Source organism: Acinonyx jubatus, chromosome B4, assembly GCF_027475565.1.
Source record: "Acinonyx jubatus isolate Ajub_Pintada_27869175 chromosome B4, VMU_Ajub_asm_v1.0, whole genome shotgun sequence".
NCBI lineage: Eukaryota > Metazoa > Chordata > Mammalia > Carnivora > Felidae > Acinonyx > Acinonyx jubatus.
Window position 1 is genome coordinate 28,997,418 of NC_069387.1, and position 12,887 is coordinate 29,010,304.

At 36.8% G+C, this 12,887-nt stretch overlaps 1 protein-coding gene across 4 annotated transcripts in view; it reads left to right on the forward strand.

Moving 5' to 3' along the window:
* Positions 1 to 12,887, forward strand: part of LOC106977130 (coiled-coil domain-containing protein 7) — a 144,594-nt gene that overhangs the window by 105,644 nt on the left and 26,063 nt on the right. The gene's annotated exons all lie outside the window — the stretch shown is intronic.

Genomic DNA, 12,887 nt, shown 5'->3' on the forward strand with positions numbered 1-12,887 from the left:
AAACAGTGCTGGGAGAAATGGACCACTTTCTTACACCATCCACAAAAATGATTTCAAAATGGATGAAAGACCTAAATGTGAGACAGGAAACCATCAAAATCCTCGAGGAGAAAATAGGCAGCAATCTCTTTGACCTTGGCCAAGCAGCATCTTACTTGACATGTCTCTGAAAACAAGCGAAATAAAAGCAAAAATGAACTATTGGGACCTCACCAAGATAAAAAGGTTCTTCAGAGCAAAGGAAACAATCAACAAAACTAAAAGGCAACTGATGGAATGGGAGACGGTATTTGTAAATGACATATTGAATAAAGTTTTAGTATCAAAAATCTATAAAGAATTTACCCAACTCAGCACTTAAAAAACAAATAATCTACTGAAGAAATGGGAAGAAGACATGAATAGACACTTTTCCAAAGAAGACATCCAGATGGCTAACAGACATGTGAAGAGGTGCTCAGCATCACTCATCTTCAGGGAAATACAAATCAAAACCACAATGAGATACCACCTCATAATAGAGTGGCTAAACTTAACAACTCAGGAAACAACAGATGTTGGTGAGGATGTGGAGAAAGAGGATCTCTTTTGCACTGCTGGTGGGAATGCAAACTAGTGCAGCCACTCTGGAAAACAATGTGGAGGTTCCTTAAAAAAATTAGAATTACCCTGTGACCCATCAATTACACTACTAGGAATTTATCCAAGGGATACAGGAATGCTGATTCATAGGGGCACATATACCCCAATGTTTATCACAGTGCTAAATCAACAATAGCCAAATTATGGAAAGAGCCTAAATGTCCATCCACTGATGAATGGGTTAAGAAGATGTGGTATATATATTTTTTTAATTATTTTATTTTAATTAATTCAGAGAATGGGTATAAGTGAGCAAGGGACAGAGAGAGAGAGAGAGAGAGGGAATCCAGGAGGGGCAGAAGGAACGAGAGAAAGAGAGGCAGGAATCACTGGAAGCGGGGCTTGAGCTCACCCTATGCAGTGCTCAAGCTCACCCGATGTGGGACTCAAACTCATGAACGGTGAGATCATGACCTGAGCCAAGTCAGATGCTTAATGACTGAGCCACCCAGATGCCCATTTACCTTATGACCCAGGAATAGCACTACTAGGAATTTATCCAAAGGATACAGGAGTGCCAATTCATAGTGGCACATGTACCCCAGTGTTTAAAAGCACTATCAACAATAGCCAAATTATGGAAAGAGCCCAAATGTACATCAACTGATGAATGGATAAAGAATATATGTAATACACACACACACACACACACACACACACACACACACTGGAATACTACTCAGTGATGAAAAAGAATGCAATCTTACCATTTGCACCAACATGGATAGAACTGGAGGGTACTATGGTAAGTGAAATAAGTCCATCAGAGAAACACATATATAACATGATTTCACTCAAATGTGGAATTTGAGAAACTCAACAGATGAACGTAGGGGAAGGGAAGGAAAAATAAGATAAAAACAGCAAGGGGAGCAAACCATAAGAGACTCTAAACAGAGAACAAACTGAGGGTTGATGGGGGTGGAGAAAACGGGTGATGGGCATTGAGGCGGACACTTGTTGAGATGAACACTGGATTCTACTGCTGAAGCCAAGACTACACTGTATGTTAACTAACTCGAGAATAAAAGAAATACAGTAGATAGTCATTATTTCTCAGAGTGACTGGTTAAGTGTTCTCTGGGAAGGCTTGGCTTGGGTTGGATGGTTTTAGCTTTATCCACATGTATGCAGTCCCAGGTGGGACATCTGTGACAGATGGGACCTCTTCCTAGTCTCATATCCTCTAAAAGGCTAGCCCTGGGTGGTTTACAGAAGGATTTCCAATAGTAAGAGCACAACAAAGCTGGAAAGACTTCTTTTGGCCAGTATCTAAAAAACCTCAGATACTGTCTTTTGCATTGTATCCTATTGGCCAATGCAAGTCACAGGCCAGCCCACTTTTAAGGAGTTGAAAAAATAGACTCCATCTTTTGAGGGGAGCTACTACAATTTATGGCCATTGTATTCTACCATATGGAGTACATGTTTTCTTTCCCTTTCTCTTCCCACCCTTTCTCTCTTTATAAAATTCAGTGGTATCTAGATTTATGTTATATAACTCTCTGTATCTTTATTAGTAAATATATTAGGCTGCTATATAAAGAGACCCCATACGATTCAATATCTTAAACATGATAGAATATTTTTTTCTCATGGAAGGTGTGGGTAAAGAGTTTCAGGTAGGTATAGTAGTTGCATGTTGTTTGGGACCCAGTCTTCTTCTTGCCTTTATTTCTCATTGAAGTATAGAAATTTCACCAGATCTTAAATTTTTTTATTTAATCAAGGAAGTTTTATTGTCATACTTATTTCATTATTATTGATATTTTTTATTTTACGCTTATGAGACTAATATTTAAATGTTATGATTCCTAGATCTAATCTTTAGGTTTTCTATATTTTTGGTCTTGGCTTCTATTCGTATGTTTGTGTGTGTAGGTGTGTGCTATGAAATATTTATTTTGTTTACTTTCCATAGTTTTAAATCAATTTTCAAAAGTAGCCTTTCTCCTTTTTATTTCTTCTTGACTTTTTAAAATTGCTATTAATTTTAATTCTAATATAGTTATCACACAATGTTATATTAGTTTTAGGTGTACAATATAGTGACTGAACAATTCTATACATAACTTAATGCTTATCATGGTAAGTGTACTCTTTAAACCTCATCACCTATTTTACACATCACCTCACCCGACTCCACCTATAGTTCTCTGTAGTTGAGTCTGTTTCTTGATTTGCCTCTCTTGCTCTTTCTTTTCACATTTATTCATTTGGGTTTTTTTTCTTACACTCTACGCATAAGTGAAATCATATGGTATTTGTCATTCTCTGACTGACTTACTACGCTTAGCATTATACTCTCTAGAACCGTCCATGTTGTTACAAATGGCAAGATTCTGTTCTTTTTTTATGGCTGAATAATATACCATCATATATATATACACATCTTCTAAATCCATTCACCTATTGATGGACATTTGAGCTTCTTCAATAATGTGGCTATTGTAAATGATGCTGAAATACACATAGAGGTGCATGTATCTCTTTGAATTAGTGTTTTTGTAGTTTTTGGTAAATACCCAGTAGTGGGATTATTGGATCATAAGATAGTTCTAATTTTAACTTTTTGAAGAACCTCCATGCTTTTTTCCACAAGGGCTGCACCAGTTTGCATTCCCACCAAAAGTACACCAGGGTTTCTTTTTCTCCCCATCCTTGACAGCACCTGTTGTTTCTTGTGTTATTGATTTTAGTCATTCTGACAGGTGTGAGGTGATACCTCAATGTAGCTTTAATTTGCATTTCCCTCATGATGAGTGGTGTTGAGCATCTTTTCATGTATCTGGTGGCCATCTGGATATCTTCTTTGGAGAAATATCTGTTCATATCTTTTCTCCATTTTTAAATTGGATTATTTGGTTTTTGGGTGTTGAGTTGTATCAGGTCTTTATTTATGTTGGATACCAACGCTTTATCAGATATGTTATTTGCAAATGTCTTCTCCCATTCCATAGGTTGCATTTTACTTTTGTTGATTGTTTCCTTCACTGTGAAGAGGATTTTTATTTTGATGAAGTCCCAATAGTTTATTTTTGCTTTTGTTTCCCTTGCCTTGGGAGACATATCTAGAAACACCTTGCTATCGCCAATGTCAGAGAAATTAAACCCTGTGCTCTCTTCTGGGATTTTTATGGTCTTGTCTCATACTTAGGTGTTTAATCCATTGTGAGTTTATTTTTGTGTATGCTATGAGAAAGTGGTCCAATTTTATTATTTTTTATGTTGCTGTCTAGTTTTCTCACCCTATTTTTTGGAGAAAATGTGTCTTTCTTTGCATATTGTTTCCTCCTTTGTCAAGGTTTAATTGACCATTATAATTGTGTTTCTGTGTCTTCTATTCTGTTCCATTGATCTATTTGTCTGTTTTTGTGTCAATACCATACCGTGTTGATTACTGTGGCTTTGTAATGGAACATGAGGTCTGGAATTGTGATACCTCCAGCTTTGCCTTTTCAATTTCAATATTTCTTTGGCTATTTTAGGTCTTTTGTGGTTCCATACAAATTTTAGGATTGTTACAGTTTTGTGAAAAATACTGTTAGTATTTTGATAGGGATTGCATTAAATGTGTAGGTTTGCTTTATGTACTATAGACATTAAACAATATTTGTTCCTCCAAACCTTGAATGTGCTATGTCTTCCCATTTCTTTGTGTCATTGTCAATTTCTTTCATAAATGTTTTATACTTTTCAGAGTACAGGTCTTTCACCTCTTTGGTTAAGTTTATTCCTAGATATCTTTTTGATTTTGATACAATTATAAATGGGATTATTTTCTGAAATTCTCTTTCTGCTACTGCATTATTAGCATATAGAAATTAAACAGATTTTTGTATATTTAGTATTCCATGACTTTACTAAATCAATCAGTTCTGGTTGTTTTTTGTGGAGTCTTTCAGATTTTCTATGTATAGCATCATGTCATCTACAAATAGTGAAAGTTTTACTTCTTCCTTACAAATTTGGATGCCTTTCATTTCTTTTTGTTGTCTGATTGCTGTGGCTAGGACTTTATTGAATAAAAGTGATGTGAGTGGACATCCTGGTATTGTTTCTGACTTTAGGGGAAAAGCTCTCAGTTATTCACCATTGAGTGTGATGTTTGCTGTGGATTTTTCATATAAGGTCTTTATTAACTTGAGGTATGTTCCTGCTAAACTACTTGGTTTAGGGCTTTTATCATGAATGGATGTTATACTTTATCAAATGCTTTTTTTGCATTTATTGAAATGATCATATGGTTTTTATCCTTTCTCTTATTGATGTTATATAGCATGTGAATATTGAACCAACCTTGCATCACAGTAATAAATCCCACTTGATTGTGGTGAATGATGTTTTTAATGTATTGTTAGATTTGGTTTGCTAGTGTTTTGTTGAGGATTTTTGCATTTGTGTTCATCAGAGATACTAGGATGATAGTTCTCTTTTTTGTGGTAATGCTGGCCTTATGAATTTGGAAGTTTTTCTTTGTCTTTTATTTGTTGAGAAAAATATGTATTAACTCTTCTTTAGATGTTTTGTAGAATTAACCTGTGAAGCCCTCTGGCCCTGGACTTTTCTTTGTTGGGATTTTTTTGATTAGTGATTCAATTTCTTTGCTGGTAATCAGTCTGTTCAAATTTGCTCTTTCTTCTTGATTCAGTTTTGGTAGGTTATATGTTTCTAGGAAATTATCCATTTCTTCCATGTTGTCCAATTTGTTGGAATATAATTTTTCATAATATTACCTTATATTTTTGTATTACTGTGGTGCTGATTGTTGTTTCTTCTCTTTCAATTGTGATTTATAGTTTTATTAGAGTACCCCCTCTTTTTTTATGAGTCTGTCTACAGGTTTACCAATTTTGTCCCTCTCTTCAAAGAGCCAGCTCCTGGTTTCATTGATTTGTTCTCTTATTTTTTAGATTCTATATCATTTATTTCTGCTCTAATCTTTATTATTTTCTTCCTTCTGCTGTTTTGGGGTTTTGTTTGTTCTTCTTTTTTAACTCCTTTAGGTGTAAGGTTAGGTTGTTTGAGATTTTTCTTCCTTTTTGAGGTAGGTATATTTTGCTATAAACTTTCCTGTTAGAACTGCCTTTGCTGGATCCCAAAATTTTGTACTATTATATTTTCATTTCATTTGTCTCCATGTAATTTTTAATGTTTTCTTTGATTTCATGGCTGACCCATTAATTGTTTAGTAGCATGTTATTTAACCTCCATATATTAGTGGTCTTTCCATATTTTTCTTGTGGTTGATTTCTAGTTTCATAGCATTGTGGTCAGAAAAGTTGCATGGTATGACCATGATATCTTGGAATTTCTTGAATTTGTTTATGGCCTAATATGTGATCAATTATGGAGAATGTTCCATGTTTACTTGAAAAGAATGTGTATTCTACTGTTATATGATGGAGTGTTCTGGTCCATCTGGTCCAACATGTCATTCAAAGCCATTGTTTCCTTTGTGGATTTTATGTTTGGATGATCTGTTCATAAATGTAAGTGGGATGTTAAAGCCCTCTTCTATTATTATATTACTACTGATTAGTTCCTTTATTTTTGTTATTAACTTTTGCATATTTCAGTGCTTCCATGTTAAGTGCATAAATATTTACAACATTGTACAATATACACAAAATTGTTGTATCTTCTGTTGGATTGTCCACTTTTATTATTTATATAGTATTATTCTTTATCTCTTGTTAAACTCTTTTTTGAAGTCTATTTTGTCTGACATAAATATTGCTACTTAAGCTTTCTTTTTACATCCATTTGCATGATGTTTCTCCATTCCTTCACTTTCAATCTACTGGTGTCTTTAGGTCTGAAATTAGTGTCTTGTAGGAAGCATATGAATGAATCTTGGTTTTTTAGTTCTCTCTGTCTCTGTGTCATTTGATTCAAGCATTTACTCCATTTACGCTCAACCATTTTGTTACATGTTTTGTGGTTGTTTCTGCAGGTTTTCTCTGATTCTTTTATCCCTTGCTGTTTTTAATCATTTGCTGTCTTTCTTTAGTGATGTACTTGGATTCCATTCTTTTTATTCCTTGCATATTTATTACTCATTTTTGGTTTGTGATTACTATTACGTTTGTGTATAACATCTTCTGCATGTAACAGTCTGTATTATGTTGATGGTCACTTAAATTGGAACCCATTCTTTACTCTTCCACCCCCATTTAAGGTGTATAATGTCATATTTTAAATTATTTTGTGAATCCTCTGAACAAATATATCCCTTGAACAGATATATACTTATTTTTTACTTATTTTGTGTTTTTCACTATTCATATTCTTACTTACAGTCTTTCCTTTCCACTCTAAGAGTCCCCTTTACTATTTCTTAGAGCTGTTCTAGTGGGCATGAACTCCTTTAGTTTTTATTTGTCTGAGAAACTCACTAACTCTCCTTCTATTCTAAATCATAGTCTTACTGAATAGGGAATTATTGGCTGTGGATTTCTCCCTTTTAGCACTTTTAATATATCACGCTACTCCTTTCTGTCCTGTGAAGTTTCTGCTGAAAAACCTGCTGATAGCCTTCCAGGGTTTCCCTTGCATGTAACTGTCTTCTTTTTTCTTGCTGCTTTAAATTTTTTTTTTCTTTGTCACAACAGTTTGATTAGCATGTGTCTTGGTGTGGACCTCCTTGGGTTGATTTTGTTGAGACATCTCTGTCCCTTCTGGATCTAGATATCTGTTTCCTTCCCCAGATTAGGGAAGTTTTCAGCTATAATTTCTTCAAACAAATTTTCTGCTCCCTTTTGTCTCTCTTTCTTCTGGGATCCCTATACTGCAAATATTGTGCTTGATGAAGTCATTGAGTTTCCTAAATCTATTCACATTTTGTTTATTTTTTTTTCTCACTTGCTTAAGTTGATTAATTTCCATTACTCTGTCTTCTAGGACATTAATTTGTTCCTCTGCTTCCTCTAGCCTGCTATTTATTCCATCATGTCTATTTTTAATTTTATTTTTTATTTTTTCTTAATATATGAAATTTATTGTCAAATTGGTTTCCATACAAAACCCAGTGCTCATCCCAAAAGGTGCCTCCTCAATACCCATCACCCACCCTCCCCTCCCTCCCACCCCCCATCAACCCTCAGTTTGTTCTCACTTTTTAACAGTCTCTTATGCTTTGGCTCTCTCCCACTCTAACCTCTTTTTTTTTTTTCCTTCCCCTCCCCCATGGGTTTCTGTTAAGTTTCTCAGGATCCACATAAGAGTGAAACCATATGGTATCTGTCTTTCTCTGTATGACTTATTTCACTTAGCATCACAGTCTCCAGTTCCATCCACGTTGCTACAAAAGGCCAGATTTCATTCTTTCTCATTGCCACGTTGTATTCCATTGTGTATATAAACCACAATTTCTTTATCCATTCATCAGTTGATGGACATTTAGGCTCTTTCCATAATTTGGCTATTGTTGAAAGTGCTGCTATAAACATTGGGGTACAAGTGCCCCTATGCATCAGTCCTGTATCCCTTGGCTAAATTCCTAGCAGTGCTATTGCTGGGTCATAGGGTAGGTCTATTTTTAATTTTCTGAGGAACCTCCACACTGCTTTCCAGAGCGGCTGCACCAATTTGCATTCCCACCAACAGTGCAAGAGGGTTCCCGTTTCTCCACATCCTCTCCAGCATCTATAGTCTCCTGATTTGTTCATTCTGGCCACTCTGACTGGCGTGAGGTGATATCTGAGTGTGGTTTTGATTTGTATTTCCCTGATGAGGAGCGACGTTGAACATCTTTTCATGTGCCTGTTGGCCATCCGGATGTCTTCTTTAGAGAAGTGTCTATTCATGTTTTCTGCCCATTTCTTCACTGGGTTATTTGTTTTTAGGGTGTGGAGTTTGGTGAGCTCTTTATAGATTTTGGATACTAGCCCTTTGTCTGATATGTCATTTGCAAATATCTTTTCCCATTCCGTTGGTTGCCTTTTAGTTTTGTTGGTTGTTTCCTATTCAGTGCAGAAGCTTTTTATCTTCATAAGGTCCCAGTAATTCACTTTTGCTTTTAATTCCCTTGTCTTTGGGGATGTGTCGAGTAAGAGATTGCTACGGCTGAGGTCAGAGAGGTCTTTTCCTGCTTTCTCCTCTAAGGTTTTGATGGTTTCCTGTCTCACATTCAGGTCCTTTATCCATTTTGAGTTTATTTTTGTGAATGGTGTGAGAAAGTGGTCTAGTTTCAACCTTCTGCATGTTGCTGTCCAGTTCTCCCAGCACCATTTGTTAAAGAGACTGTCTTTTTTCCATTGGATGTTCTTTCCTGCTTTGTCAAAGATGAGTTGGCCATACGTTTGTGGGTCTAGTTCTGGGGTTTCTATTCTATTCCATTGGTCTATGTGTCTGTTTTTGTGCCAATACCATGCTGTCTTGATGATGACAGCTTTGTAGTAGAGGCTAAAGTCTGGGATTGTGATGCCTCCTGCTTTGGTCTTCTTCAAAATTACTTTGGCTATTCAGGGCCTTTTGTGGTTCCATATGAATTTTAGGATTGCTTGTTCTAGTTTCGAGAAGAATGCTGGTGCAATTTTGATTGGGATTGCACTGAATGTGTAGATAGCTTTGGGTAGTATTGACATTTTGACAATATTTATTCTTCCAATCCATGAGCAGGGAATGTCTTTCCATTTCTTTAAATCTTCTTCAATTACCTTCATAAGCTTTCTATAGTTTTCAGCATACAGATCTTTTACATCTTTGGTTAGATTTATTCCTAGGTATTTTATGCTTCTTGGTGCAATTGTGAATGGGATCAGTTTCTTTATTTGTCTTTCTGTTGCTTCATTGTTAGTGTATAAGAATGCAACTGATTTCTGTACATTGATTTTGTATCCTGCAACTTTGCTGAATTCATGTATCAGTTCTAGCAGACTTTTGGTGGAGTCTATCGGATTTTCCATGTATAATATCATGTCTTCTGCAAAAAGCGAAAGCTTGACTTCATCTTTGCCAATTTTGCTGCCTTTGATTTCCTTTTGTTGTCTGATTGCTGATGCTAGAACTTCCAGCACTATGTGAAACAACAGCGGTGAGAGTGGGCATCCCTGTCGTGTTCCTGATCTCAGGGAAAAAGCTCTCAGTTTTTCCCCATTGAGGATGATGTTAGCTGTGGGCTTTTCATAAATGGCTTTTATGATGTGTAAGTATGTTCCTTCTATCCCGACTTTCTCAAGGGTTTTTATTAAGAAAGGGTGCTGGATTTTGTCAAAGGCCTTTTCTGCATCGATTGACAGGATCATATGGTTCTTCTCTTTTTTTTTTTTTGTTAATGTGATGTATCACGTTGATTGATTTGCGAATGTTGAACCAGCCCTGCATCCCAGGAATGAATCCCACTTGATCATGGTGAATAATTCTTTTTATATGCCGTTGAATTCGATTTGCTAGTATCTTATTGAGAATTTTTGCATCCATATTCATCAGGGATATTGGCCTGTACTTGTCTTTTTTTACTGGGTCTCTGTCTGGTTTAGGAATCAAAGTAATACTGGCTTCATAGAATGAGTCTGGAAGTTTTCCTTCCCTTTCTATTTGTTGGAATAGCTTGAGAAGGATAGGTATTATCTCTGCTTTAAACGTCTGGTAGAACTCCCCTGGGAAGCCATCTGGTCCTGGACTCTTATTTGTTGGGAGATTTTTGATAACCGATTCAATTTCTTCGCTGGTTATGGGTCTGTTCAAGCTTTCTATTTCCTCCTGATTGAGTTTTGGAAGCGTGTGGGTGTTTAGGAATTTGTCCATTTCTTCCAGGTTGTCCAGTTTGTTGGCATATAATTTTCATAGTATTCCCTGACAATTGTTTGTATCTCTGAGGGATTGGTTGTAATAATTCCATTTTCATTCATGATTTTATCTATTTGGGTCATCTCCCTTTTCTTTTTGAGAAGCCTGGCTAGAGGTTTGTCAATTTTGTTTATTTTTTCAAAAAACCAAACCAACTCTTGGTTTCGTTGATCTGCTCTACAGTGTTTTTAGATTCTATATTGTTTATTTCTGCTGTGATATTTATTATTTCTCTTCTTCTGCTGGGTTTAGGCTGCCTTTGCTGTTCTGCTTCTATTTCCTTTAGGTGTGCTGTTAGATTTTGTATTTGGGATTTTTCTTGTTTCTTGAGATAGGCCTGGATTGCAATGTATTTTCCTCTCAGGACTGCCTTCGCTGCATCCCAAAGCGTTTGGATTGTTGTATTTTCATTTTTGTTTGTTTCCATATATTTTTAAATTTCTTCTCTAATTGCCACTCATTCTTTAGTAGGGTGTTCTTTAACTTCCATGCTTTTGGAGGTTTTCCAGACTTTTTCCTGTGGTTGATTTCAAGTTTCATAGCATTGTGGTCTGAAAGTATGCATGGTATAATTTCAATTCTTGTAAACTTATGAAGGGCTGTTTTGTGACCCAGTATATGATCTATCTTGGAGAATGTTCCATGTGCACTCGAGAAGAAAGTATATTCTGTTGCTTTGGGGTGCAGAGTTCTAAATATATCTGTCAAGTCCCTCTGATCCAATGTATCATTCAGGGCCCCTGTTTCTTTATTTACCGTGTGTCTAGATGATCTATCCATTTCTGTAAGTGGGGTGTTAAAGTCCCCTGCAATTACCACATTCTTATCAATAAGGTTGCTTATGTTTATGAGTAATTGTTTTATATATTTGGGGGCTCCGGTATTCGGCGCATAGACATTTATAATTGTTAGCTCTTCCCGATGGATAGACCCTGTAATTATGATATAATGCCCTTCTTCATCTCTTGTTACAGCCTTTAATTTAAAGTCTAGTTTGTCTGATATAAGTATGGCTACTCCAGCTTTCTTTTGACTTCCAGTGGCATGAGAAATAGTTCTCCATCCCCTCACTCTCAATCTGAAGGTGTCCTCAGGTCTAAAATGAGTCTCTTGTAGACAGCAAATAGATGGGTCTTGTTTTTTTATCCATTCTGATACCCTATGTCTTTTGGTTGGCGCATTTAATCCATTTACATTCAGTGTTATTATAGAAAGATACGGGTTTAGAGTCATTGTGATGTCTGTATGTTTTATGCTTGTAGTGATGTCTCTGGTACTTTGTCTCACAGGGTCCCCCTTAGGATCTCTTGTAGGGCTGGTTTAGTGGTGACAAATTCCTTCAGTTTTTGTTTGTTTGGGAAGACCTTTATCTCTCCTTCTATTCTAAATGACAGACTTGCTGGATAAAGGATTCTCGGCTGCATATTTTTTCTGTTTAGCACACTGAAGATATCGTGCCAATTCTTTCTGGCCTGCCAAGTTTCAAAAGAGAGATCAGTCACGAGTCTTATAGGTCTCCCTTTATATGTGAGGGCATGTTTATCCCTTGCTGCTTTCAGAATTTTCTCTTTATCCTTGTATTTTGCCAGTTTCACTATGATATGTCGTGCAGAAGATCGATTCAAGTTACGTCTGAAGGGAGTTCTCTGTGCCTCTTGGATTTCAATGCCTTTTTCCTTCCCCAGTTCAGGGAAGTTCTCAGCTATAATTTCTTCAAGTACCCCTTCAGCACCTTTCCCTCTCTCTTCCTCCTCTGGGATACCAATTATGCGTATATTATTTCTTTTTAGTGTATCACTTAGTTCTCTAATTTTCCCCTCATGCTCCTGGATTTTTTAATCTCTCTTTCTCTCAGCTTCCTCTTTTTCCATAACTTTATCTTCTAGTTCACCTATTCTCTCCTCTGCCTCTTCAATCCGAGCTGTGGTCGTTTCCATTTTGTTTTGCATTTCGTTTAAAGCGTTTTTCAGCTCCTCCTGACTGTTCCTTAGTCCCTTGATCTCTGTAGCAAGAGATTCTCTGCTGTCCTCTATACTGTTTTCAAGCCCAGCGATTAATTTTATGACTATTATTCTAAATTCACTTTCTGTTATATTATTTAAATCCTTTTTGATCAGTTCATTAGTTGTTGTTATTTCCTGGAGATTCTTCTGAGGGGAATTCTTCTGCTTGGTCATTTTGGATAGTCCCTGGAGTGGTGAGGACCTGCAGGGCACTTCCCCTGTGCTGTGGTGTATAACTGGAGTTGGTGGGTGGGGCCACAGTCAGACCTGATGTCTGCCTCCAGCCCACCGCTGGGGCCACAGTCAGACTGGCGTGTGCCTTCTCTTCCCCTCTCCTAGGGGCGGGATTCACTGTGGGGTGGCGTGGCCCGTCTGGGCTACTTGCACACTGCCAGGCTTGTGGTGCTGGGGATCTGGCGTATTAGCCGGGGTGGGTAGGCAAGGTGCACG